The following is a 16437-nucleotide window of genomic DNA, read 5'->3' as shown; positions in this document are numbered from 1 at the left end:
TGTTAAAAACTAAGGAAGAAACTTATTACACATAAAAATGAATGTAAAATATTATGCATCTTCCTGGTCTTCAACCACAGTGAGTTAAAAAAAAAAAGGTCCTTTTCTGTGTTCTTTAAACATTTATGGAGGTTTTTTTTTTTCTGTCTCTTTCTATTGGTCTAACCCCTTGTCATTGTCTAGGTCATACAGAATTGCTCTTAATAATCAGCTTCCTAAGTGTTTGTTCAAACATGTTTAATAGGAACTCAAGTGATGTGGCTGCTGCCTTTCCTTTGGAGGCAGTTGCATGGCTCATTAGCTCATTTGGTCAGCACGGATTAGCTGACAGTATGCCTTCATTTCTTCTTTCCTAAAGCCATCCTATTATTCTTGGTGAATACCCTTTCCAGAGTCCAGAGCAATCTGCTCCTGCCCTTGCTGTTCCTACCCTTCAGGTGTTAGCAGAATGTTATCGTGACCCCTCCCCACATTAATTGTCCCTTAGGTTCACATATTTCATTCTTTTCATCTTTCTCCATAAGTCCATCCCCTCAGGCCTATAATCATTGTGTTACTCTTCTTTGAGCCCTTTCCAGTTTGTCTGCATCTTTCTGGAAAGAAGCCTCCCAGAAATGACTGTACTGCTACGAATATATTTTTCACAGAGCTCCCTGGAGGCAGGGAGATGCTGACTTGGAGAAGTAATATTGTGTTAAGTCAACCTCAACATGAGCTGGTGCCTTTGAAGTGTTTATTGCGCTCTCTCATTGCCAGTGTTCACAACCAACCACCTCAATGAGATTGCCTGAAAGAAGAGATCACAAACAATTTACCTGTTTGGTATAAATAAGTGTCCTTAACTTTGGTTGCACTCACACTGGATCATATGGCATGTTTGCTGCTGTTAGCATCGTATTCCCATCCCCAGGCATTCTAGGAAATTCGATGTGGAATATGACCCGGACATGATAATGAGTTAAAGCGCTCCAGACAACTTTAATGTACAGCACAAATAGGACCTCCTCCTTAGTTAATCTTCTCTTTCAATCCCTCTTTTTCTTTCTCCTTCTTTTCTTCTTCTTCTCCCTCCTCCTCTTCCTCTCATTCTCCTTCCTCCTCTTTTCCTTCTCTTTCTTCTTCCTCTCTTTCTCCTCCTTTCTCTTTTTGTCCTCTTCTCCTTTTTCCCTTTCCTCTTCCTCCTCTTCTTTTCCTTCTTCCTCCTTTTCTTCTTCACTGATATATCAAAGCCTTTCCCCCAGGAGTCTGGCTCCCAGCTTCCTGCAGCTAACATTTCCATCACTCTGCATTGATAATACAAACATTTCTGTGCCACATTTCTTCCACTGTCAGAATTTCTAAGAGAAATCTTGTGTGACTGGCCTTTTCCCCCTGCTTTTCTGTCTTTGCTCTTACAGCTCAGCGTCTCCTTGCCTGTCAGAATTGCCCTTCTCTCTCATTTATGCATTTCCTCAGCATTTGTTGCTGAGTACCTTCTTTGTTTAAATAACTACAAGAGCTTGCAATTATTTTTTCTTAGGAAATTTGATTTCTAGAGCAGTATGAATATCAGGATGAAACTAAGGAGCTTATATTTGATAAAATTTCAAGATGCAGGCTTGCATATTTATAACTTCCATGTCACTTCGGTACTGGTCCTTTTAAGTCACTTGTAGAACAGTTTTAATTACCAAACACTGAACATAAAGTACAGAGACTACTCTTAGAATTTTCATCCTGTATGTGGAATCTGAGACGGCAAGAGCCTCCTGCTCAAAAAGTGCCCCATAGTTTGCTTCCTGCTGCTTTAAATTGCTGAAAGAGTTAAAGGTGTGCCACCAGAAAACATGCCAAATTAGTGTATTGATTATTTCAGACTGAAATCAACTGAAGAGCTGTAACCTCAGAAAAAGCCACTTGCTCTGTGATTTCCTGTATGTTGTGCGCCATAATGATTTTTTCCCAGCAGGATGTCATTCCCAAGGCTAGAAATTAGCATCCACCCCAAGATCCTGGTAACTGGGACCACATTATGCCCCAGTAAACAGACTCTAGGAGGTAACCTGAAGGATCTTTCATTTTCCAGATCTGTCAGTAAGAGCTAGAATTTTATTACTCGCGACTCCTATTCATTTGCCCTGCCATTGTCTCACAAATTTAAATGCCTTGTGGTGCACAGCTTGCTTGATGCTTTCACATTGTTATTGTTCTTTCTTCAAAAAGTACAATGTGATTTTGCTTTGGTCTTTTCTGTGGCCCATAGTCTGATATGGAGATTCTGAGGTCTATGCAAAAGTGACAATACTTTTATGCCTTTCTTCTAGCAGTCAACTGAAGAGGCTATGTAAGAACCAAGGGGTATATAGGAATCTCTGCCTCTCCCTAATAGTGAGTGTAAAGTTCACAGGAATATGCAACTTCACTCTCCTAGAAGTTCAACAACAACAACAACAACAACAACAACAACAAAAACAACAAACAACAACATCAACAATGACAACAAATCTGCTAGCCTGGCTTGGTTTAGAGTTCATTCTCTTTTAATAGATCATTCAACTTATTTGTTTGTTCATTTATTTATTTACTTATTATTTTTACTTTTAGCATAATCAAAAGGAATACCAACAAAACGCACCTTGTACAAGACCACATAAACCCAGCATTCTGGTCCCCAGAGGCCTTCCACCTAGCTAACATGCTGAAAGCTGAGTCTCCAGAAAGCAGGACAGACAGGGCAGCACTGAAGGGGCAGCTTGTCAGAACAAGTTCTTGACCCTTGGGAACAATGTATTTTTCTTGGTAATAGTGTAGAAACTCTTCACTTGGGACTTGCACAAGAATGAAAGGCCCGCAGGTAACTCTAATTCATTATTTCTTTATCTCCTGCATCCTGCCTCTTTCTGAACACTGACAGCGTGGAAAATCAAAGACAACAGTGTACTTATCAATTTTCTCAGCCAGTCATGGTATATGTCTGAGGTCAGGGGAAGTGCTGGATCTTCATTAATCCTAGTAATGAGCAGAAAAGAAAGAAGCAAAACTGTAGAGATTCTTTCTAACATAGCAGGTTACTATAAATGTTTCTGAGAGTGAGGGATCCTAATCACCAGGAGTCCAATTAGCCATTTCACAAAGCAGGAATAATAAAGTAAGAGAGAATATTATCTTTATTAAAACCCAAGGCACCATATTTAGTAACTGTCTTCTGGCTGAAGTATGTTTTCTTAACATTTCCACTAGTCTGCCAGGTAGCTATCTACAGCCTTTTATCAAGCCACAAAAGAAACTGGAAATACCAGCTATCTCTAGACTTAGAATAATTGTAGAATGTCATTATCCTGAGGATAAAGAGTTCAGCATAACAAATGTTTCCAAGATATTTGCAAAGAAAAACATGATAGCAACTTCTCAGAAGGGTTTGTTTAATTAATAGAAAATTTATCAATGATCAGAAAGAGACTGTTCTGAAACATTTTTGATCTCAAGGCAAGGGAGTGAAGTACAATGGAAACTCTGGGACCATTAATTGACTGTGGTAGTGAGCTGTGACAATGTGGTGAATTATGTGAAAGAACTTTTTTGTGTTCATATGGGAAGTTATCATCATCTAAAAATAATAAGGGGAGTTCATTCGGTGTACTAACCTAGTGTAGACAAAGGAATATTTTTCTGCCTTTCCCAAGGGTGATACAGGGGCTCTGCATGGAGTAGAAAGTGCCTTTGACTATGAACTTCACAAGCAGTTACATGGTTACAGTCTAAACATGACTTTTAACTAATTCTAAAATACACTAACAATCACCTGTTTGCCAAGCATAGTATGGGAAGAGCTAGAAAGTATGAAGCACTACATGTTTTTCTGTTTTTGCTTCATGGAGTGTACAGTGGCTGGATGTAATTAAGGACTACTGAGATTCAGTTGATGAATTGCCCTAGCTAAAAAGTCAACTTTAAATAGCTGCAGGAGAGAAAGGTTCCAGATTTCTTGCCTTAATATTTCAGCTCTTGGGCTAGAAGAATTAAAAATAATGTGGCTATGACCAGTTCCATGATGTAGAAATGAAATGCGATTAAAATTACATGACCGTCGGTAGTAAGGCTGCTTACTCATTGTAGTTTCCATACATACACTAAAAATTAGTTCTGTTATTAGATTTCTGCCATTCCTGGTCAATCTCATCCATGAATATTTTCAAAATATCTGATTTTTAAAAGTTTCAGGTAGTTTTGATAGGAAATATCTAGTTCAACTGGATCTGCCCTCTACCCTACTAAGTTCTAACATTCATGAAATTTGTCTGAACAATAATCAGTTTGGCCTGGATCTGATATAAGCTTTACCAAAAATGTAAAGAGTGAAGGAAAATTACAGGTCATTTATTCCCAGGTCAGACACAGGTCATTGTGAGGGATTGCAGTACATCTCCATAAGCGGCTGCATGTATACTTCTATTACTAGGACTGATTAAAACAGTTCTAGAATTTCAGCTTTGGAATTTTTGGTAAGACCAGCCTATATTTTTTTTTTGATTTGAAGAATCTTCATGATTCGAAGATGGATTTTTGTTTTTATTTGAGGGAATAACTTGATAATGCTTCATACATTTGGATACCTTTTAAAACAGTGGTCAAAAACTAAATCGCAACTCCTCTTAAATCATCAAAAACATTTTCAAAACTCTGTGATTCACAGGCTCTAATAGTAACACTGAGGGAAAAAGCTTACTGCTATTTAAGCATTAACAGCTGTTGGTGTAAGTCATAGGTGCTTACTCTGAACCCGTAACAAAAGTTTTGTCATAGAGTTCGTAAAACCAAATTTCATCTTGGTTGTCAGTTTAACTGGACCAGTATTTAATGAAGAAACAAGTCTCTGGGGACACTTGTGAGGGATTTTCTTGATTTCATTAATTGAAGTGCCTACACAGGTATGTTAAGATAAGCACCTGGATAAAGGGGATTTAGGGGAGGGTATTTCTTGCATCATGGCTCCACATAATGTCTGTCATGGTAGAGAACTTGAGGTGGCAGGAGTTTGAAACACCCGGTTATACTAAATATTGGTTGGTTTTGTGTGTCAACTTGACACAAGCTACAATAGTCAAAGAGGAAGGAGTAATTTCCTTTGAGAAAATGCCTCTGTGGGGTCCACCTGTAAGGTATTTTCTCAATGACTCATCAATGAGGGAGGGCCCAGCCCATCAATGGTGGTGCCCTACCTGGGCTGGTCATCCTGGGTTCTATATATAAGAAAGCAGACTGAGCAAGCCATGAGAAAGCAAACCAGTAAGCAGCACCTCTCTGTAGTCTCTGCATTAGTTCCTGCCTCCAGGTTCCAGCCCTGTTTGAGTTCCTGTCCTGACTTCCTCCAATGATGGTCTGTGATCTGCAGATGTAAACCAAATAAATAAACCCCTTCCTCCTCATCTTACCACTTGGTCATGGTGTTTCATCACAGTAGTAGAAACTCTCACTAAAACACATGCAACCACAAATAAAATGTAGAGAAAAATCTTTTGTGCATTCTTTCCTCTCCATCCAGAGTGTAGTGTGATGTGACTAGCTGCCTCAAGCTTCTGTGCTTTGACTTCCCTACCATGATGGAGTAGCCCTTCACTAGTGCCAAAACATAACACCTCCTTGCTTAATTTTCTTTTGTCAAGTTTTTGTTGTTTGTTTTTGTTTTTATTTTGGCATCTCAGCACTGGGAAAGGTTAGTAAGACAGAGTATAAGAACTGATTAGTATAGTAGTTCTGAGAAGCAACTTTCTAATTCAAAAGTTCATGCTTTTCCTCTTTACATAGTGTTGGAGACATGGATGCATGTGCCTACAACACCAGGTTCGTTCCCCAGTACACTGAAAAATATAATGAAAGCAACCCATTTCACAGAATTACAGTAGAAAAAATAGACATGTAAAGAGATGCTTTATAAGATATTATAGAATTTTGTTCTAATTAAAAAGTACTTACATTTCTGGACTGTTTTATTTGAAGAACAATTCCACTTACATGAAAACATTGCATCTGTTCTCATGAAGGAACTGATATTTTGGTAGTCACTATTTAGTTAACTTGTTAATTGTATTTATTGAAACAAGTGTTAATTATTGTTTATGATAGAGTTTCAGAATGCTCCATTTAGCACACCAGGTTCTCCTAGATAGGTAATGAACTGTACTTTAAGATTCAGAATCGTCATTCTTTAGTAGTTGCATACAAGTGATTCTCCACCATTGAGTTTCAGTTCTCAAACTTTTAGGAAACCTATTTTTAAAAGAACTGATGTTATTTGAATATTAAATATGAAAATTAATGAGAAGACCAACCATATTTACTCTATTATGTTAAATATCAAAGGGAATTCTTAAAAATTTGATGACCCTAATATCATCAGTCCTTAAAATTTTTCCTTGTGTGATAATAGGTGAGTTGTATCATAAGCAATTATTTTTATAAATATATTTTTTAAACAATCCAGCTTTTTTTTTCACCATAAAATTGTCAGTGAGAAGCAATCAGAATGAACTGACCCAACATGGATATTTGTTGTTCTTTTCTTTTCTCCTTCATATAAAAATTGCTGAATCCTGGGAGAGGCCATTGTCCCAAATGAAAACTTTAGGCATTCTCAATCCTTCAGAACCCATCTCATGATCCTAAAGCAATAGATAATGTTAAATATAATAGTGAAACTTCAATAGCTTTCCCCTAGGAAAATGTTCTAGGTTTCACCTCGACATTATGCCTGCTTAGTCACAGGGTTTAGGATAAGCGGTCAAGAGGTGGGGTCAATTCTGTAGCTTTCATTAACAATGTTCCCCTCACCAAATGCTTTGCTACTATGACAATAATCCTTTTAATTAAGACAATGACAAAAGCCGGGGAATGTATTAGGACAAGGGCTTAAGATCACCTATGAGAATAATGACATATGGATAATAACACAATATATTTTAAACACTGGCACACACTCTCATTCCAAAGATGAATTCCTCATTAAACCCATTTCAGCTGTAAGGTATTTTATTCTCTAGAACTCATTTTCCTAACCATACAGCATCTTGATCTTGATTTCCTAGAAAGAAACAGGCTATTCTGTCTCAAGTCTACACGGACTTCATTCAAATGTTTATCCTTCTGAAGAAAAGAAACAATCATTTTCACCAGACATGTATTTGTTTGTTGGGAATCAAAAACCAGATAGAAGACAGTGGAATATATTGAGTTAGTTTAAGAAATTACTTCAAAAAGAAGAAAGTGAGTCAAGAAACAACCACCATTATTAAATATTTAGACTTAATTGTCTAAAATTCAGTTTTTATTCTTTGTTAGATATTGGGTATGTATTTTCTACATCACTAATATGTGCCTTCTTTTTATAATTTTAAAGGGAGTCAAACTGTCTTTCATGTCTATGAGATCCTTTCCATGTAATTAACCAACCTCATTTTGAAAATATTTGGAAAATGCAAAGTTATATATGTACTGAGCATGAACTATGTTTTCCCTGAAAAATGCAGCATAATAATGATTTATATAATATTAGATAGTATATCTACAAAATAATTTTATAGAATGACATGTGTAATATATACCCAAATATAATTTCATTTTATATTATGGACTTAGTTACTCTCAAAGATTGGTACTTTGAGTGTTCTAGATCCAATATCCTATGAATATAACATGCTATATGCTACCTTTCTGGCATGTAATCTTGTCCACATGATATACAATGGTTTTTATTCTGTTCTCTTCTATACATTAAGATTTTACCATCAGTATGCTAAAAATAAGAAATCCCTTATGAATATCGACGCAAAAATACTCAATAAAATTCTGGCAAACCGAATCCAAGAGCACATCAAAACAATCATCCACCATGATCAAGCAGGCTTCATCCCAGGCATGCAGGGATGGTTTAATATACGGAAAACCATCAACGTGATCCATTATATAAACAAACTGAAAGAACAAAACCACATGATCATTTCATTAGACGCTGAGAAAGCATTTGACAAAATTCAACACCCCTTCATGATAAAAGTCCTGGAAAAATAGGAATTCAAGGCCCATAACTAAACATAGTAAAAGCCATATACAGCAAAACAGTTGCTAACATTAAACTAAATGGAGAGAAACTTGAAGCAATCCCACTAAAATCAGGGACTAGACAAGGCTGCCCACTCTCTCCCTACTTATTCAATATAGTTCTTGAAGTTCTAGCCAGAGCAATCAGACAACAAAAGGAGGTCAAGGGGATACAGATCGGAAAAGAAGAAGTCAAAATATCACTATTTGCAGATGATATGATAGTATATTTAAGTGATCCCAAAAGTTCCACCAGAGATAAACAACTTCAGCAAAGTGGCTGGGTATAAAATTAACTCAAATAAATGAGTAGCCTTCCTCTACACAAAAGAGAAACAAGCCGAGAAAGAAATTAGGGAAACGACACCCTTCATAATAGACCCAAATAATATAAAGTACCTCGGTGTGACTTTAACCAAGCAAGTAAACGATTTGTACAATAAGAACTTCAAGACACTGAAGAAAGAAATTGAAGAAGACCTCAGAAGATGGAAAGATCTCCCATGCTCATGGATTGGCAGGATTAATTTAGTAAAAATGGCCATTTTACCAAAAGCGATCTACAGATTCAATGCAATCCCCATCAAAATACCAATCCAATTCTTCAAAGAGTTAGACAGAACAATTTGCAAATTCATCTGGAATAACAAAAAACCCAGGATAGCTAAAACTATCCTCAACAATAAAAGGACTTCAGGGGGAATCACTATCCCTGAACTCAAGCAGTATTACAGAGCAATAGTGATAAAAACTGCATGGTATTGGTACAGAGACAGACAGATAGACCAATGGAATAGAATTGAAGACCCAGAAATGAAGCCACACACCTATGGTCACTTGATTTTTGACAAAGGAGCCAAAACCATCCACTGGAAAAAAGATAGCATTTTCAGCAAATGGAGCTGGTTCAACTGGAGGTCAACATGTAGAAGAATGCAGATCGATCCATGCTTATCACCCTGTACAAAGCTTAAGTCCAAGTGGATCAAGGACCTCCACATCAAACCAGACACACTCAAACTAATAGAAGAAAAACTAGGGAAGCATCTGGAACACATGGGCACTGGAAAAAATTTCCTGAACAAAACACCAATAGCTTATGCTCTAAGATCAAGAATCAACAAATGGGATCTCATAAAACTGCAAAGCTTCTGTAAGGCAAAGGACACTGTGGTTAGGACAAAACAGCAACCAACAGATTGGGAAAAGATCTTTACCAATCCTACAACAGATAGAGGCCTTATATCCAAAATATACAAAGAACTCAAGAAGTTAGACCGCAGGGAAACAAATAACCCTATTAAAAAATGGGGTTCAGAGCTAAACAAAGAATTCACAGCTGAGGAATGCCGAATGGCTGAGAAACACCTAAAGAAATGTTCAACATCTTTAGTCATGAGGGAAATGCAAATCAAAACAACCCTGAGATTTCACCTCACACCAGTGAGAATGGCTAAGATCAAAAACTCAGGTGACAGCAGATGCTGGCAAGGATGCAGAGAAAGAGGAACACTCCTCCATTGTTGGTGGGATTGCAGACTGGTACAACCATTCTGGAAATCAGTCTGGAGGTTCCTCAGAAAATTGGGCATTGAACTGCCTGAGGATCCAGCTATACCTCTCTTGGGCATATACCCAAAAGATGCCCCAACATATAAAAAAGACACGTGCTCCACTATGTTCATCGCAGCCTTATTTATAATAGCCAGAAGCTGGAAAGAACCCAGATGCCCTTCAACAGAGGAATGGATACAGAAAATGTGGTACATCTACACAATGGAATATTACTCAGCTATCAAAAACAACGACTTTATGAAATTCATAGGCAAATGGTTGGAAGTGGAAAATATCATCCTGAGTGAGTTAACCCAATCACAGAAAGACATACATAGTATGCACTCATTGATAAGTGGCTATTAGCCCAAATGCTTGAATTACCCTAGATGCCTAGAACAAACGAAACTTAAGACGGATGATCAAAATGTGAATGCTTCAGTCCTTCTTTAAAAGGGGAACAAGAATACCCTTGGCAGGGAAGAGAGAGGCAAAGATTAAAACAGAGACTGAAGGAACACCCATTCAGAGCCTGCCCCACATGTGGCCCATACATATACAGCCACCCAATTAGACAAGATGGATGAAGCAAAGAAGTGCAGACCGACAGGAGCCGGATGTAGATCGCTCCTGAGAGACACAGCCAGAATACAGCAAATACAGAGGCGAATGCCAGCAGCAAACCACTGAACTGAGAATAGGACCCCCGTTGAAGGAATCAGAGAAAGAACTGGAAGAGCTTGAAGGAGCTCGAGACCCCATATGTACAACAATGCCAAGCAACCAGAGCTTCCAGGGACTAAGCCAATACCTAAAGACTATACATGGACTGACCCTGGACTCTGACCTCATAGATAGCAATGAATATCCTAGTAAGAGCACCAGTGGAAGGGGAAGCCCTGGGTCCTGCTAAGACTGAACCCCTAGTGAACTAGACTGTTGGGGGGAGGGCAGCAATGGGGGCAATGTTTGGGAGGGGAACACCCATAGGGAAGGGGCGGGGGGAGGGGGATGTTTGCCCGGAAACCGGGAAAGGGAATAACACTCGAAATGTATATAAGAAATACTCAAGTTAATAAAAAAAAAAAAAAAAGAAAGAAAGAAACTCAGTGGTTGGCCCTAATTGAGAGATCTATATTACTCTCAACTCGAAGTCTCAGAGAACATTGCAGGAGAGGAGGTAGAAAGAATGTTTGTTCAGAGGATGGGGTGCCTGCTATGAAATGCTATCTTGTGGAGAAGGCCTGCTATTGTAATCACAAACTCTTATCAGCTGTGGTTATTTATACAAGACCTATAAAACACCGAGCCAACCAAAATGCCGGCATAGATTGGGCAGATGATCCCCAAGCCACACCCATTTCTGAGGAGCTGATGGCAATAGGAACTGTCCAGGGGAGGAAGAACACTTCTCTTTTTGATGGAGTGACAAGTGACAGATTTCCCATGTTCCCATGGATAGGCCTACACCCATAGACTACTAGGCAGCACTAACTGAATTTAATGCCCTGTAAAAACAAAAACATCAGCAGCTGGTAGAGGGAGTACATCAGAACTATGATATGGGGAAGAGTTAGAGAGGAGTAAAGGGGTTATGTAGAGTTATTTTTCATTGTATTCCTGTATGATAGCCTTAAAATAAAGGAAACATTTAAAATATATTTTCAATAATGACTGGGCACAAGCAAAAGTTTATGTCCCAGAACACAATCCAACACTTCTTCCAACAGCAATGTCTGTAAACGCTGCATTAGAGATTTTCTTTAAGCCCACATCTACACTTTAATTAAGAATCATCTAGGTATTAGTAGCAAACAGACATTGTTTTGAAAAGTACACAGTTTGTGCCATGTGTCATGCTAAATTCTTCATTTACATTGTCTTATAAATCTTCATTATGCACCATGATTTCTCCGTTATTCATTGGGTATAGAAACTGGGTACCATAATAAAAGTTCTGAGGAGCTGTTCGCTTCCAAACTCCCAACTCAAGGACTTGTTGAGAAGGATGTAAGAAAGAGCTCAGGTTGGTCAATGATTTAAAAAGAAAAAGTCTCAAAGATTTGACCCTCATCTAATCCTGATCCTTGGGAGCTCCCAGAGACTAAGTCACCAACCAAAGAATGCACATGGACTGGTCTGTCCCCATCCCCCATGCCCACCCCCACCCCCCAACTGGGAGAGGATGCATCTAATCCTCTAGGGACTTGATGCCCCAGGGTAGGGGGCTTCTGGGGTGGTTGGGGGTGGGTAGGGGAGTACCCTCTCAGAGGCAAAGGGGAAGAGGTATGGGGTGAAGAACTCTTGGATTGGGACGGGGAAGGGAAGCAACATTTGGAATGTAAGTAAATAAACAATTTTTAAAATATTTGAACCTTCGGTACTTTGTTTAAACTAAACCTGAGTCATTCCCTCACCTTTACCCTGGATGACAGCTCTTAGTGGCAGCAGCAGATTCCTACTATCCTTACTATCTGTTTTCCTAGAATTCCAATCTCTTAGCTCAGGAAAACAAGACAGGTTACTTGTGCATTTCCATGTTCTTGAATTCAGGCCTTAAGTCTTTGGCCAGAAACAGCTTCAAGAAGATCCCAGAAACTCCTATGGCCCAGACTGAGGCACTGAGTGTTGGTCTATGAAGTAGCATGAACTGGCCCACTTGTTTGCAGCCAAGGAAAACTCCGATCAGACTTAATTCTGTGTTTCTCTTTAATTGGCATCGCTTCTCAGTTCTTGACTCTCAGTCTTCGACGTCCCAGTTCCTTTGAACATGGACACTACTAGAACACAGTTAGCATCAGCTTTGTCTTTCCAACTGATTGTCAGCCTGATCCAGAACAACTTCCAGGTCAGAAGCAGTTGCGTTTGGATCTGTAAGGGCCCAGCATCATGTCCACAGCAGTATTTGCACCTCAGAGCTGAATTCTCTACCTCTGGAATTGCCTTGTTGACAGGGCAGCAAATGCTATTGTAGCTTTTCCTCTCAAAAACCTTTGTTTGCCAGGGACCCCCACGAGCTCTGAAGTACAAACTCTTACCAGACTGAGTACTTGGAAGGGGACCCAGATTCCCACACCTGACTTGTAAATGATTCAATCTGACTTCCTTTCAAACACAAGGCTTTCAGGAAAATAAACTTTATGAATATTCACTTCCCTTTTGTACGTTGAACTTGTATGAACTCGATTTCTAGAGAAAACAGTCATAGGTTGGTGCATTTTGCTAAGTTAGGAAAATTCTTAAATTTTATTATTTTGTTTTCTAGACATCTTGTCCTCCGTGTCTATCTCTTGATTTCTCACACTCTCTCTCTCTGGTGTTCTTTCCAGAATGGGAGGCAGTTTTCAAAGGATTCTACACACAGCTTTCCATGCTGATGCTTAATACAAGGAAGTACAAATGTGTCAGAAAGTCATCTGTGGAGTGAGCACCGTCCGCTTTGAACCCCGCATCAGATCTGCATTGGTAGCTTCTGTTCTCGTCCTGATGCCCGCTTGAGTTCTGATGACTCTTTGTGATTTGTGCAGGGATCCTGAAGATTGCCTGAAAGCATTCTGTACTGTATGAGTTATTCTTCCTCTGTTTGTCAATTTCGTTTACTCCACACCTGATTTCTTTTTTCGTCTTCCAAACTTGGCACCTGACAGTAATGGGGACATGGCAAATAGCTTGGACAAGTTCACTAGAATATGGAGTAGTGTGGAAGGTGGGATATGGGACGTCTATCCTGATGGCAGGGGGTGTGGTCAGGGACTCGTGAGTCGTCTGTGTAGCAGGGAGCCTCAGGGCTTAGGAGATATAAGCTTCCTCTTTTACTGGCTGTCAGGATCACTCTCCTCAGTGCACTAGGAGCTTTTCTCAATGGCATTTCTTCAGAAATGCGTTTCTCAGCTACTATATCTAAACTAAGAAACACTCTGCACTCTTTGACCTCTCAGATCAATGATTTTTAAATTCATATGCCTGTTAACCACTGGTGCTTGTGCTGTCATATGATGGATAGAGATGACTGTAGCAAAATTCTGGAGACCAGTGTCTCCAGAACAACTCACTTGATACATTCCATCTCCTTATAAATGTATCACATTCCACTGTAGTTATGATTTTTTTTTTGAGTCATCAAAGAAATATGTGGGCGTATCCCTTTATATTGATCTCACCACCAACTGAATGCGATTATAAATTCTGCCTTATCTTGCTTTTATTATATAACAGATACGTTCTAGGTTTTTGGTTTGTATTGTAAATTTGTTCTACACTTATACTTTGTTTACATAATGTAAAACTATGTCTTTTTCTACAACATTGTGAGGTCTTGCGGGAGTAAAGAAATGTCTCTTTTAATAGGTTCACCACTGTTATAACTGCAATGCTGAGAAGACCTAATAGGAACTCATCAACTGTTTGCTGAATGACAAAGTAAATAAATCAAGTGCTCACGAAAGAAAACAATTGCTTCCAAACAACTCAGGGAAGTTCTGTATACTTACCATCAGGAAGAGGACGAGCCCCCACTGAAATGTTAAAAACTGAAATGTCAGGCTATGTTGACCACAGGATTTACACATTTCAAAAACTGTATCAAAGGCTTCCTTTAACATTTGCCTAGTAATGTTCCAGGGGATGTCAGTAATATTAAGATTATAGCTCAGAAAATAAAGCACATCTGCTAAAGCACAGCAGTAGGAGACGCTAAACACAGTCTGCCATCAGTTTGGGAGGAACGGCTGTGTCCTCCAAGACTAAGGCGTTAACTCACATGGTGGAAAGATCCAGGGATATTTAGAGAGAGATAGACATATTTGGAATATTCCTAGGAATATTCTAGTCCAAAGATGATGCGTTAAGTGGGGAGGGGGGCTTTTGACTCTTTCTCTTTTCTTTCTTTTTCTTTCATTCTTTCTTTAAGATAAGGTCTTGCTGTGTATGCTTGGTTGAAATTCACTATGTAGCCCAGCTTGGCCTCAGGTGTGGTGTTCTTCCTGCTTCTACCTTCTGCAGCTGGGATTACAGTTGTGTGCCATCCTGCCCAGCTGCACTTATTCTTTCTTGACATTAGTTTTATTTCTTGGAGCCTGTAGCCACTAGAGTCAGAGGTAAAATTATCAATTGCATTGAGGTGGTGGAGAGGCCAGGCAAGACAGCAGAAGGCCAGCGTCACTTTTACTCTTCTGTATCCAAGAGATGAGTCTAAAGCACAACCTCAGGATGCTGGAGGAGTCAGTAAGACAACAATGAGGTTGCTTTGGCTGCTGCTCTTGCAGCTTGGGTATTTGAGGATAATCAAATCACAGAATGAGAGGTTCGAACCTAAGTCAATATTAGCGGCCACCACCACCGTCACTACAATTACATCCGTAGCCCAGGCGACCACATGGTTTGTCTCAGAGGTATGTACATTCTATTCGTCTTTATTGAAAGTAGTATGTCACCTTTTATGGGGTGTGATTTTTAATTTTTCCCTAAGTCTTCAGCTCTTGTTTTTCTTCTCAGATTTACCCAGATACATAAATTATAGGAGAGAATTGTGTGCTCACTGCTTCTACCTGCGAAGTACCATGAACCACAGGAATAGGTCATGTTTCTGTCACTTTGGCCTCATGGGTCCCTTTGCTTTCCTTGCTGTCTTGCTGCAGTTACATCTCCCAGCTCAGTCTTCTATGTAGGCGGGACATTTGGGGGAGCAATTGGTGCAGTATTTTTAAATCAGAAAAATGTTTCAACACTGCTGTTCAACAGTTCCTCAGCTATTAAGATGATTCTTGTAAGGTTGCCAGACTCACAAGTGACTGGCTGTCTTTATTCCCCTTGCCTGCTGGGGAAATGAAAAGCACAGAGAGCCAAACTTCAGGTGGCACATTCTTTGAAAGGTGCCACACTTAGTCCTAGAAGTATAGGACACGCATTGCCTTTGTGGATGGAAATATCCTTGTAGTGGTGACCCCGAGTGGTATGAGATGTGGCTAGAAAGGGCTTGAGGTGTGCTGCCTTAAACTTGCAGAAAGAGAATGGCTCTGAACAGCAGCAAGTCCTGTGAGGCTTTCTCACCCACCTGTACCAGGCTCCCACAGAACGTGCCTCAAAATCCTCTGGAAACCAGTGGGAAGCCCGTTTGTCATCAGCCCCCAAGGTTAACAGTGGAGGGATCAGTGGACTGAGAACAACAGTAGGGAAGCAGATCTGATGTGACTGTGCCGTCCTGTAGGGATTCATCTCTGTGATGTCCTCTCTTTTGAAGGAGTTTATAAGATAAAAGGGACAGAAGTGCTTGGGGAAAGCCCACCCTCTCCTGTCTGCTGTAAGTGGTCTTTGCTAAGGAAGAGATCATCACGTCCATCACTGCTGGCTCTACAGATAATTCTCCTTTTCCCTTTTTACTTTTTAAAGGTGTAAGGGTTTGAACTCAGAGCTCTGTGTGTGTTTGACAAGTTCCCTATCCTCCAGCTATGTCTCCAATCCTCTATATGTCTTTAAAAGTTTTGACATAGGGTCTCTTTCAATCGCTCAGGCTGTACAACTTGGGAGAGTCCCATAACCTTTTGCTGTTGCCTTACCCTGGGTGTTAAGGAAGAAAGAATAAGTATAAGCAGGCTCATGAAGTCACAGCAAGGGACAATCTGTTCAAATCTCTGTTTGGTGCTTGTCAGCTGTACATGATGTTAGCACATGGTCTGCAAGGCCTGGACAGCTCATGTGCAGCAAGGAATACTGACCATGTCCACACTATGGGGTCATTATGAGGTAAAGAGTAATGATGCTTGAAAACTGTTTTAGCCTGTACTTTTTCTAAATAGTCTTGTACAGATTGTA

The 16437-nt window shown here is 39.6% G+C and overlaps 1 protein-coding gene across 2 annotated transcripts in view; it reads left to right on the top strand.

Annotated features, from left to right (window-relative positions):
- LOC148004792 (uncharacterized) overlaps nucleotides 1-14068 on the top strand; it is an 83628-nt gene extending 69560 nt beyond the window's left edge. The window contains exon 4 of one of the 2 annotated variants that reach the window (XR_015624809.1): nucleotides 12957-14067. The gene's annotated coding sequence lies outside the window, so the exon portion shown is untranslated. Of the gene's footprint in view, nucleotides 1-12956 lie in introns of both variants that reach the window. The other variant, XM_087559499.1, reaches the window with a different exon arrangement.
- The last annotated feature ends 2369 nt before the right edge of the window (nucleotides 14069-16437 follow it).

This window comes from Rattus norvegicus, chromosome 7, assembly GCF_021556685.1.
Source record: "Rattus norvegicus strain SHRSP/BbbUtx chromosome 7, alternate assembly SHRSP_T2T, whole genome shotgun sequence".
NCBI lineage: Eukaryota > Metazoa > Chordata > Mammalia > Rodentia > Muridae > Rattus > Rattus norvegicus.
This window is presented reverse-complemented; position numbering and strand designations above follow the sequence as displayed.